The following is a 13,557-nucleotide window of genomic DNA, read 5'->3' as shown; positions in this document are numbered from 1 at the left end:
ACGGGCGTCCAATAATAGGGGCGGCCAAAAGCGGTCCACTGATGATAATACGTTTTTAAAACGAAAATAAATTCAAATAATTAAATAGTAATGATTAAGATAATTCTGTGAACTCTAATATTCCAAACAATAATAATTATTCAGTAGGTGATAATACTCAAATGCGTTTCATTTATCATGTATACTTCTTTTTTTCATCCTAATCTAAACAAAATGTCAGAACATATTATTTATTGTATGAACTGCCGTCCTTTTGCAGGTACAGTCATAAAGCAGTTTCGGAAATACTTTTTAATTCAAAGCGGCTGGCAGCTTTCGGACTTCAGTTATTTGGGATTTCACACGTAGATACTTTACAAGAATTTAAGCAAGTGGTTGTAAAGTTTCTGTTATAATATTGTTCCTATGGTTATGTTTATAGATGGTTATTATGTCTTATGTTCAGTCTTAGTTGAGAATTCGATGAATTTAGACACGCTTTTAATATACGATTTTGTTTGTAAAATATAATAGTGTACCCGTTTTTTTTGCACAGTAGGTACTGTATTCCGAAGTAACGTCGAGATCAGAGCAATTTAATTCGTATACGCGTTACGGCTACATATTATTTGGAGAAACATTATTTGGACAACTTATTTGAAGTGTTTTTGGATTCATTTTGTTAAATTCGCCCGGCTTCGTTCTTAAGTGATAATTTCAAAATGTCCGAAAGAAAAAGAAAACGACTTTAGAAAAATAAAAGAGGCAAAAACTGAGGAGAAAAAAATTAGCGGTGCACTGGAATCATTTTTGATGAAAACATACATGAAAATATAGAAGACTCGGATATAAATTTAGGACCTTAAACTTCAAGCGAAGTCCAAACCATAGAAAAAATTACCAAACAATTGAATATTCCTGCGGATAGAGACGGAGGATTTGATGACAATAATAGCGATAGTGCGAGTGCTGATGCTGAAACGCCTGAACCTGAAACCACCAACCAAGACAGAACAATTAATGTACCAGTTAATCTGGATTGCAGTGTAGGAAGTTCTAGCATATACTTGGTTTCCGATGATCCCGGAGAATGGCCTGCAAATATTAATCCAAGTGAAGTTCAATTTCCAAGATCAAGTTCAAGATAGACTTTCTGCTTTAGCAATGTTATCTATAAAACATGAAGTGTGTGCGACATTGGACATTAAAGATATTGTCAAAAAGTTTTCCGAGACGAAAGCCCGAAAAGTGCGTTTTTAGTTTTTTTATGTGTTTATGTTTCTATTCACGGTTTATTTTAATTAAATGGACGTTTAAATTAGGATATTAGGATATACATATTCTGGACGTTGGATTATGTTTATTAAATTAGGATAAAGGACGTTTAAATTAGGATATTAGGATATACATTAGGATAATATATGGACGTTGGATCATGGAGATTAGTCTAAATGTTCTATCTATTTGTAAATATCTATTTACAAAATATTATTGTTATATTATGCATCTTCTGCACATTTGTTTAAATAATAGCATGTATACCTAAAGTGTTGACAGGGGGGCGGCAAATATTAAGTTGCACACGGGCGGCCAATACCTTAGCGGCGGCCCTGAATATATCAGTGAATTACTTCGAAACATATGAACTAGATTATGATTTTTCAGTTACGTGTTAATATTGTATGATTGGTTATCTATTTAAAGAAACTGTTGTTAAATATAAAGAGGGTGAAGAAAGAGTAAATTTACGGATGTGAACAAAACACCTAAAAGTGCATCTAGACAGGTAAATAGGAATATATTAGGTAACGTTAGTCACATGTAGGCGAATAGCAATTCAAAAATGAGACAAAGAAGATGAGTTAATTCTGGGAGTTCTTCGGCTATTATAATATTAGTAGTAATCAAAAGTTCCCATAATTGAAAATCTAGAATTGACTATTTGAGATAGTAACCCTTGGCAGTGATTGGGTGGAAGGATTTAAAGAGGGTGTAGGTATATTAAATGACTAAATAAAGATAGTGTGTGTACACATCTGTAAATGTATAGTAACTATTTTGCCACAACAAGATCCCATTTTCTATCTCTCCAATGCAAAAAAGGTCTCGAATTCATTCTTTATAAGACCAGTTGATAAAACTGATCCAAACAATTAATAGTATCAAAAGCAAATCTTCCTGTAGTACTGATGAACTTTCCATAAAATTGTCTTTAATCTCCCAAAAAAGTGTCCTGGTCTCACTAATTAATAATTCCTTTGAAAAGTTAAATTTCCAGAGTTCCAATGACAGCCATTATTATTCCTCTACATGAGAGTGGTGAAAAATCTAATGTCTGCAACTACAGACCTATTGCCTTACTAACGGTACTATCCAAAATTATTAAGAGACTTATAAAAGCCCGACTTATGTCCTTTCTCCTTGAAAACCAGATTTTATCACGAAGTCAGTTTGGCTGTTTATCTTATAAATGTACCAGTGATGCTATGTTTTCTGTACTACAAAAAGTCTACCAAACACTGAACAATAATCTTTACACTGCAACTGTTCTTTGTGTCTATGCCAAAGCTTTTGATTGTGTAAATTAATTATTTCTTTGAATTTGTTCCAATCTTACTTGGGAAATAGGAAACGACTAGTTAGAGCAAATGATACTGACTCTAGTCACAAAAGCATTCTATGCGGAGTACCACAAGGTTCAGTATTTGCTCTACTTTTCCTTATATTTATAAATGACATCACTAACTTAAAAATCAATGGAAATTTTTTTCTTTTTGCTGATAATACCAGTATCACCTGGAGGAACTCTAATATTGCAACTCTTCCAACAACTGTAACTTCTAATCTACTTAAAATAAAAACCTGTTCCGACTCTAATTTACTCTCTTTTAACGTGGATAAGATAGTAGCATTATCCTATAAAGGAGCTCTTCAACCCTTGCTTCTTAATCACAGCCAGATCAGTATCGTTGATTCTGTAAAATTTCTTGGTATTTTTATACACAGCAACCTTAAATGTCCCTTCATATCGATTTACTAATTAAAAAACTAGCCTCAGACTGCTATGTAATAAGATCTGTTGTCGAAGAAAATCAATGTAGCATCTTCCAAAATAACATACTTTTCTTTGTTCGAGTCTCATCTTCGATAAGGTATTCCTTTTTGGCGTTCAAGTACAGCTGCCCAATCTGATGTTATTTTTAAATTACAAATAAGACCAATACGGTATCTTTTTGGCATCAGAAAGAATAACACATTGCAGAAGCTACTTTATCACAACATTTTACCGGTTCCCTCTTTATATATTTTAGAAACAGTTTGCTTAATTCGTAAACAGCTTATTGTTTTCCAGCAAGACCTAATCATGACTACTCCACCAGAAATTTAACCTTTGATGTGTATTTACCGATCCTGTCCACTGAGTAAAGAAATCTATATTATATTCGGCAAAAAAATTATACCTTCTCCCTTTACAACTTAAATCTGCAACATCTTTCCTCAACTTCCGTAAAATGACAAAAGCTTATCTATCTGAAAGACTGTATTATTTAGTAGAAGAGTTTCTTAACGAATAACTAAGAAATTGCAGTACCTTTATGTACAAGTAACTAAAGTATATATATACATTCTATATATTAAAGCATTTTTGAATGTATTTTTTTAAAATATGATGAGTTTATGTAAGGTTTCATAGGTTCAATTTTAATTCAACTAAAAATGTTATAAGAGAATTATTGATTTGAATATAAAAAATACAGGTTAAATTGTATGTGATTGATGATTGACGTTTTCACTTTAGCTGGAATTTACTTTTAAACCATATTCACTACAAATAGAAACACAAAATTATAATAGAATAGAAATATGCTTTATTATCATATTCAACTCATCATATTAAAAAATACATTCAAAAATGCTTTAATATATGGGATGTTTTATTAAAAAAAATTTTCACACAACTTTGGTTCATTCCATTGTTCTGACTGACCCTGTATAATCGAAAATAATTTTAATTAGACGTCTTTGATATACATCAGTTTTGTTTAAGTCATTCTTTATAGACTCCATAGTTTAGCCGTAAACAAAGAAAGCCAGAGGTATGGCGCATCCTGTATATAAACAAAACGAGATTATGTTGTTTACTTAAAAATCGTATCTTGAATATGACTTGAAAATCTAAAAGTCAAAATGTAAAATAATCATTTATTTTACAATCTATGGTTCATTCTCAACAATATACTTAAATAATAGCCCAATCATCTCACGGCTTGTGCTAATTTTTTTTTTTTGTAAAAATGTTAGATCTTGACCTTTATACGTCATACCTTAAGTCATTTTTCATGTTCTAAGATCTATCACTTGCTAATGATTTTTTGCGAAATTTAATTTATATGCTAACAAGAAATAACTGTAGTAGTCCCACGCTTTTTTGCACGATGAGTCGTTCGGTTTTGTATACAGTTATTAAGATTTATTTTGACTTTATTATTGTATAAGAATTTACGAGTACGACTAAATTTATGTACTTTAGTTTTATTGGTTAGCTGTAAGGTAATTTTTGTACTTGTGTCTTTAGCTAAAGCATTATACATAGTCTGTGATAATGAAATGTACAGTATTCCTCTTTCTTTCCTATTTTCCTAATACAATAGCAGCTGATACAGTCTTGCCCTTTAAACTTAAATAATTTTTTGACGAAGTTGAAGTTCGATGACAGAAATCCGGATGACAGAAGTGTAATAGACAGCTATATATTGTATATGTCGCAGCCATATACTATGTATATGTCGCAGCCAGATGGTTAAATTAGCCGTTTAATTGAACAGCTAACCCTTTGATTTAATAACGCCATTCAATCAGACAACCAATTATTTTGTCGAATTTTTATGCAATTAAAAAGTTCAAATGGCTGACTGAAAAGCCGCCATATTATTGACCACCGCGTCGCTAGTAGTACCAGTTACTGGTTGAAAAAAAAAAACTGACACCTGTACTTCTGTCTACCTCTACTAAGTTTGTGGGGCAAGGTTTTCAAAAATGCTCGTGTAAACCAGCACAAAAACAATGCCGTACCATACCCTACGCTTCAAGAAAAAAGTTCTTTGTGGATCTAAATGTCATAGCAGTTTAAGTTTTGTCAATAAATGATTTAAATGTAACATGAAAATTATTAATAACCTCATCTGTGAAGTAAATATCATCATTTTATAAGACATCATAACGCGTTGTTCAATCAAATGGAAGGGCTAGCCGTGCAACTAGATGACTATTTCAATTAGCTGTTTCATTACACGACTGATCGTCATCAAAAACGTTATCTTGGTGGTCGTCAGCCACTCAGCTAATCGACATTCAGACATGTGATTAAATGGCGTTATTCGATCAAAGGGCTAGGCTGTTTATTCGAACGACTAATTTAGCCATCTGGCTGCGACATATAAAACACCCCACAAAATCACAATGGAGTAGCTATTGTCATCAACAAAGATACCGAAAGATCAGTCTAAAAATTTATACCGAAAATGGACAGAATTGCAGCACTGAAATTAAACGCTATGCTGTGCAATATAAATATCATTATACCATAAATACCGACATCTGATAACAAAGAGGAAGAAAGCGTTTACAACGAATTATGCAACATACTAAAAAAAACCAAAAGAGAAGAAGTCAATGTTTTTAGGAGTCTTTATTGCGAAGGTAGGGAAAGAAAGCGGACTGGAAACACATAATGAAAGAGAGAAAGACTGGAGTAGCCCAGTTTTGCAAGGACAACAAATTCATTATCAAAAATATGGTACAAACTACCAGTCCAAGGAATATACACCTGAAAAAACCCCCTAAAGCTTACCCAGGGACAGACAAAGCAAGTGGCTACAATCTTGTTTTAGCAGACATGACACTTCCTTCTCCTCATTCCTTGGGCCCTTGTCAGGGAATAGTCTAAATATTGTTAGCTTGCTGTCTCCATTGGCTGGGATCTTGTACCAGATGGGCATTCATGACCACAGTCTTCATTTGGTGTGTCCATCGTGTTAGAGATCTTTGACCGCCTACGTTTTCTTCTACTACCAATAGTTCCACAGTATCCGTTTTTCCGGCTAAGCGGCCGAAGTAATTTAGGTATGTTCTTTTAAGGGTATAAGCTTTTAAAATTAAATAAATAACATTCACCAAAATTTAAGAAGTATCCTGTAGATGAAGTAAATAATAAACGTGAGATTACGGTGTTGCCGTTATTACCTTATCATTGCGAACTTAATAAACCAATTAAACTAATCTGGGCTCAAATAAAAGAATATGTTGCGAGAAAATACCACATTTAAATTTAAAACTATTCGTCAACAGCTCTTTTTCTTCTTCTTCTTTTTGTGTAGACATGACTGTCTGTTTTTAATGAGCCTTTAGTAAGTTGTGGCTCCATCGTTTTCGTGATCTCTTACCACTGATCGTCTTACTCGTGGGGAACCGCCTCTTGCCTTTTTTACTATTCTATTTGTTGTCATTCGGTTTATATGATCGTTTCATTTTACTCTTCTTCTTTTTACCCAGTCATTGATGTTCTTCACTATGCAAGTCCGTCGTATTTCTAGCTCTGTTTCCTAATGTCTTACCACCGATTTTTCTAAGGGTTTTAATCACTGCTGTTTCTAGCATGCTTTTTGCTTTATCTGGACTGAGTCGTGTTTTTGCTGCGTATGTCATTATTTGTCTAATGACTTTTTTGTAAATTCTGTTTTAAGTTTGCAAATAATTTTCACTTTGAGAGATTAGTATTGCATTGTCTGCATAGCATATTATTTTAGGTTGTTTTTCTCCCATTTGATATCCTTTTTTCATTCTTACTATTTTTATTATCTCATCCATGATTAGGTTGAACAATAGATGACTCAGGGAATCCCCCTCTTTTTTCCATTACCAGTTTAAATTGGGCTAGTTAATTCTTCTTCTACTTTTACTTTTATTGTGTTGTTTTGGTAGATATTTTTAATTATTTTGATTATTTCTAAAGGTATGTCTCTTGCATACAATAATTTGATAACGTCCTTTAATTTGACCCAAAGAAATGCCTTCTTAAGATCCCCGAAACATAGATATGCCAGTTTATTATTTTTATTGTGTACATTTTCTGGCAGGTCTTTCGATCGTTTTGCTAATCTTTTTTTGCTCTCGCTCTAGCTGAAGTATTCAGTTCTGCATTGTAAAAAGTCTTGCTACTTTTCTTTATATTTTGTTTTCTTTTCCACTCTAAACCATGGGGTTTTCTTTTTTGATATGTAAGTGTTCGTTACTTTCCTCCCTCCAAGTGCTTCCGTTGCTGCGTTAATTATTAATTATATTACTTTAAAGTTTTTCCCAGCTTTCCTCGACGTTATCGTTTTCTAATATCTCATTCTCAGCAATCGTCTCTGAGATTGCTGAGAAAGAAAAGAATCTAAGTATAGAGCTAATTATAATTTCTTGGGAAAATGCCGAATGCAGTGATAATGATGATGCTATTTTATTAACAGAGAAGGCAATGTTTATGTTGTTCTTGTGGCAGAAATACAATAATGTGCGAATTAATGGAATCATTGTGACATTTTTCAATATTCACAGTTGGCAATACTGTACACACATTTACAACTAACCAAGTATTGAAAACATAACCTTACTTTTCTCTGCCTTTGCCTTTTATTTGAGGGTGTTTTAGGACATTTGCCACTAAGTTTGTGTTGTTTTGTACTATTTTCGGTAATTAGTGAGTTTGTTTCGTTTAATTCCATCAGGGATATTACGTCTAGGAAGCGTGAAAAGATTATCACGTTAAGTGAACACACTTCTATGTCACAAAGAGAAATCACAAGAACGTGTGGAGTGAGTCAGGGGCAAGTAAGCAAGATTTTGAAGCGTAAACGAGAAACAGGATCAATGAATGAGAAAAGGTTAGGAAAATGCTGAAGAAAGAGATTTTTACTTCGAAAGAGCCAATTGGTCCAATACAAAACATGTCAAGAGATTCAACAAGATCTAGCAGCATCAGGTGTGGTGATTTATGACTCAACTGTTCGAAAAAGACTTTTGGAGAATGGTAGAAGGGCAATGGTCCACAAAAAAAAACAGCTTCTAACTGAACGAATGAAGCAACAAAGGCCATTGTGGGTCAAAAAATACTCTAATTGGACAGTACACGACTGGAGAAAAGTCCTATTTACAGATAAAACTCACTTTATAGTTCAGGGACTGCGGTCAAAATTCGTCAGGAAGTCATACAAATTCATGTTAAAACAGCATTTGGACACAGAACTCCAAAAATGTCAGCCCCAAAGAGGAGCGATTTTTCAACAGGACTCTGCTCCTGTCACAAGTCAAAAGAAATGATGGAATTTTTCAAAAATAAGAAGATTAATGTTTTAGATTGGCCAAGTAAGTCGCCAGACCTCAACCCCATTGCAAATTTATAGGCCATTTGCAAAGCTAGACTGCGCAAAATCGACTACTACAAAAATAAAAATGATAGAAGTGGTCATTCGGGTTTGAAAGGATATCTGGGATATTTGGCAACTGTCAGAAGCTCGTACAATCTATGCCAAAATGGGTAAAATCAGTAATTACAGCCAAATGGTTACACATTTTCTTATTAAATGATGTAAGTTTAGCTTTTACCTTTTGACGTAGTTTTGTCAAAATATAATTTTTTTCTAAATAAACTGTTTTTTCATTCAAACCACTTATGATTCCATTAATTCGCACAATACTGTAGGTGTTTACACGTACCTATTTCATTATATAAGCAAAATAGCAAAAAAGTAATATTCAAAATATATATTCTGGAAAAAGTAATACATGTCACAAATCACAATCACTATATATAATATATAATAAATCAGTGCAAATCTTGGCCTATGCTGATGATATCAATATTGTTGGGAGAGCGGAAAACGCTGTACGAGAGGCGTATGTAGCATTAAAAGGATCAGCTACAAAAATAGGTTTAATAACAAACACCATCAAAACGAAGTATATGAAAATAATCACGCAACCACAAATCCTACGACCACTTGTTATACAAAACGACGTCATCGAAGCAGTGAACGAAGTTGTATACCTTGGAGCGCTCCTTAACACTGAAAACAATACTACCGCAGAATTTGCACGACCAACAGATGCTATTTTGGGCTCAATCTCCTCCTTAAATCCACAATTATATCGAGAAATAAAAAAATAAAACTCTACAAAACAATATTACGCCCTACATGCCAAACATGTTAGGATGTTTCGAAAGATAAGTACTAAGGCGGATGACAATGGAGTGTGGAGAAGACGATACAACTTCGAACTTTATAGAATATAGCAGAATCTAATCAGCAGAAACCTGATATCGTAAAACATATTAAGATAGAACATCTGAGGTGGATAGGGCATGTAATGCGGATGGAACAAAATGACCCAGCTAGAAAAACGCTCCTTGATAGACCCATTGGTCAGAGAAGAGCAAGAACCAAAACAACGTTCCTTGATAACATCGATGAAGACATGAGAAATATGGGAATACGTGCTTGGCGGAGGAAGCCGATGGATAGGGACGACTGGAAAGAAATTCTTGAGGAGGTTAGGACCACGCAGGGTTGTAAAGCCAGACACGTAAATCCGTCTATATCCCAGTCCTTAGACAATTGCTCGTGCTCTATTCTAATTTCGTCTTTTTTTAAGGCTCTGAATTAGTTACAGACATTAAATACTGGGACTACTCGTACCTATTAGGACACTGATAAACCAGATTTGCTGTTCAATATCACTGTTTTCACATTTGTGTAAAAATATTATTATTGCTTTAATTTTATGATATAAAAACACTGGGTGTGTTAGTTCGTACGACCATGAGTTAGTTTGGTATGAAAAGTAAATTTCTGTCGCAGTTTTAAGTCGCGACTTATGATTTTACGAATATTTTTTATATAACATAGTCTTAGTTTTATATAGCATTGTTTAAACTTTGTAAATATTTTAGGTTTTATTTGTAAATATAATGTTTTATATTATTTGGTGCACTTGGTACTCAATGGTAGTTTCTACTGCAGTTACTAGTCAATCGAAAGATTTCAACGTTTGGTAAGACAAGTAACCTGTATGGTATTTTTAAAAAATCCAAATATTTTATCCTTTTAACAATAAGATTACGTCATTTAGTCGCTGAATTTAGATACACAAGTTCTCAGAAACTGTAATTATAAAGTGTTTATATATTCTACAAGGTCATAAGTATAATATGAGCGAAACTGCACATGGCAAAAGATATTATATCACAGATGTCTATAAAATTGTTGCTATATTAATAATTGCATTGACTTACTATGATAAAATGCTGCAGGTCTAATGTTCTAATCAATTAAATCACATGAATAATTTAAAGTACCACTGCGACGTGAACCGATAGCACGTAAATTAGTTAAATCCACCGTGTACGTACGCGGTTTTCTTCGTCTTTTACTGTAGACCAGCGATAACGAACGGTAACATCGCCTTTTTGGCTTTTTTTGACAGCTTAAACGACTGAATTCCACTCCACAGCCACTTTAACAACTCGACGTCGACTGGTCGTTGGACTACGGCGCGCGATATAGAAAGGAAAAGTTAAAGTTGTTTGATCAAGTGGGCAGTGGGCGGCCAGGTTGCTTCGTTGCTGTCAGTGTTGTCACTGAACTTGAGGATCGGCTAGAATCGGGCGAGGTCGGTTTCCATAAAAACCAGTGGCGGGCTAAGTAAAAAACTTTAACTAGTACCTGCTAGTACTTAAATGGTAACCTAAGTCGTATGTTAAGAACAACTATTATTTGTAAGCGGGTTCTGTCAGAATTAAGGATTGTTAACACAACCGATTTTATCAAGTAATTAAGAAAAAACAAAGGTGCAACAGTACTGTACTTATAAGATAACAAAACGGTATCATTTCAACCCTCTAATAGTTTTTTTCTTAATTGGTTCAAAATATCTGAACTAATTAGAATAATTTGGGTGATACAAAAATGAATTTCAAGTCCATTTTTTAACCTAATAGGGGAGACTGGTAAACAATGACCCATTTTTTAGGAAATGTACTCTAACATCGGAATGAAATCTTCGAAAAAATCTCCATTTAATTATCTGTTATCCGTTCATATTTGTCTCTAATATTTATATATAACACAAAAGAGTCTTTTAAAATTTCAGTATTTTCAGCAATTACGTAAAATTCTTAGTCATCCTTTTGTTGTTCCTACATCATAGAACTTATTCATCATCTGGAAAGTCTGCCAACTCTAAACTTCCGGAATCCGTTTCTGAATAGCTCTCACCGTGGCTCTCACCTGGCTTGGTCTTTTTTTGGGAGGATCCTTTTTACAGCATTTCGTGCGTAAAGCTTTTCAAATATTTTTTTTCACTTTCTTGACTGCTGCTGTCGTGAGAATTTTCTTACCTTCCGAATTATAAGAAAGGTCTTTCATTTCTGATATACTAGTTAAAATGACATTTTTACTTGATTTCCGTCTACGATTTGAATTTTTTCTGGGTGCGGCCTTAGAAAAACCCTGTATGTCGAATGGGGTAATAAAAGAACTTTTTGATGTCGAAGATATTTGAGTTCGGATCAGATTCTTGGGTTGGATTAGATGAAGTAGAAGCTGTATTAACTGAAGATGAAGACACAGATGCATTTTCTTCATGATTGGTAGAATCTCTTAGTACTACCATAGCTTTTTGTCCGTCATAGTTTTTAAAATCATCAATCTGTTTGTCAGTAACCGACGATGAAAAAAAATCAGTTTCACTAAAAATATGTTTATTAAAAGGGTAGATACCTGCGGATCTGAAGCCTTGAGTGGGCAATACCAGCACATTCTGCTATTTGGTACAGTGTCATAGGAACGCCGGGATGGTTAAGAAGTAATGAATCAATCGCAAGGAAAAAAAACTGATTTGTCCAAAGGCTATAGGGACCTATCTTATTGCTTGTATGTGAGGGTAAGGTAAAAATTATTATGCCATTATCTTTTGATTTTTCTGCTATTTCTAGAGACATATGGGATTCGTGATTGTCATATATTATTAATAAACACGGGTTTTCTTTTCTAGAACCAGTATGCTTAATAAAATGATCTAATACTTGCGTGAATAGTTTGGTAACCATCCATCCACGTGGATTAGTTAGTCCTAATGTTCCCGGCGGAGCACCATTTAGTATAATCATATTAAACTTTTTACGAGGAAAAACAATGACCGTAGGTAGAAATGTTCCATTTGCTCGAATTATTGCACAAGTAGTACCTAGTAATCCTATTTCGGCACTTGTGCACTGGTTTATCTGTTTAACCCCTTTTTGTGCCACAACTTTGTGTGGTCGTTGGACAGTCGTAGTAGCAGTTTCGTCTAAATTTTAGATGCGAATATCTTTAACAATTCATGGATATTTTACGTATATTTCCTTCAAATTTAAGAAAAATCGGTCAACATTCGGTTTCGTAAATGAAGTAAGCCTTGACAGTGAACATCCTTCTGACCTTCTGAGGCTTAATGATGAATTTCTTTTTATAAACGCCCTTAACCAATCTTTGCTTGCACATTTGTTGGCTTTTCAAGATTTTGGCATAGTGATATTCTATGCATAGTAATTCTCTGACTTTTAAAGTATTTAACTCAAATAAATTTTGTTACAATTCTTGATGTAATCACACATCGACGTCTCATGCTCTGTGTTAAATACTAATCTAACAGCATAATTTGGCTCTATTTTTGCATTTGAATTATTTTTTTCTTTTAGAACATATCGCCTTAATGTGCTAAAATTTATGTCACACATATCTGCCGCAACGCGAAGTGCAGTTCCAATTTTTTTAACCTCTTTGACTACTGCTGCCATTTGTTCACTTGAAAATTTGGCTCTTGACCTTTCTTTCTTCCTTCTTACCATGGTACACCTGCAATAGAATGCCATTGGTATAGAATGATTCAGTATGGTACACGTAAAACCCGGCAATTATTGGCAACGATATTTATAGGGTAAAAGGCATTCATTACAAGTATTATAAAGACATATGTATATACGAAAACTAAAACTGTTTGTTTATAGGAAACATACCTTGTTATAAACGCTCCAGTTTTTAAATCTCAGACACAAAGAACAATAAAACACATCGTAAAATGTATACTACCCCGTATATCAAAACAAACTACTGTCGGCGGACGCAATGCATTATGGAATATCCGTTGCAGCGCTAGTGGCAATGTTGCGGCAAATTTGATTTAGTTAACATGTTTTATTGTGTACTATGTGTCAATGTGTACCACTCTTCTTTTTTACTTCATTAGGCTTTAGTAAAGACAAATTGGCCAGAAGAATAACTATAAAACTATAAATGGTTTTTATTGTTGCAACATAAACAAAAACATAGCTTCACGAACCAATCTTATAAAAATAAGAAAGTAAATCAAAACAAAAAATTATAATCTAAAAAAAAAGTGAACTATCTACGAATGGGAAGTAAAAAAAATCAGCTCTTGAGTATCAGACTTCTAACAATATTTACACCTTCCATCCGTCTATCTGTCCATTAGACCAGC

General features: G+C 33.7%; 1 protein-coding gene across 1 annotated transcript in view; it reads right to left on the bottom strand.

Moving 5' to 3' along the window:
- pio (zona pellucida domain-containing protein piopio) overlaps positions 1-10,618 on the bottom strand; it is a 112,593-nt gene extending 101,975 nt beyond the window's left edge. The window contains exon 1 of the mRNA XM_072533019.1: positions 10,313-10,618. The gene's annotated coding sequence lies outside the window, so the exon portion shown is untranslated. The remainder of the gene's footprint in view (positions 1-10,312) is intronic.
- Between the last annotated feature and the right edge of the window lie 2,939 nt (positions 10,619-13,557).

Source organism: Diabrotica undecimpunctata, chromosome 5 (assembly GCF_040954645.1).
Source record: "Diabrotica undecimpunctata isolate CICGRU chromosome 5, icDiaUnde3, whole genome shotgun sequence".
NCBI classification, from domain to species: Eukaryota; Metazoa; Arthropoda; class Insecta; order Coleoptera; family Chrysomelidae; genus Diabrotica; species Diabrotica undecimpunctata.
This window is presented reverse-complemented; position numbering and strand designations above follow the sequence as displayed.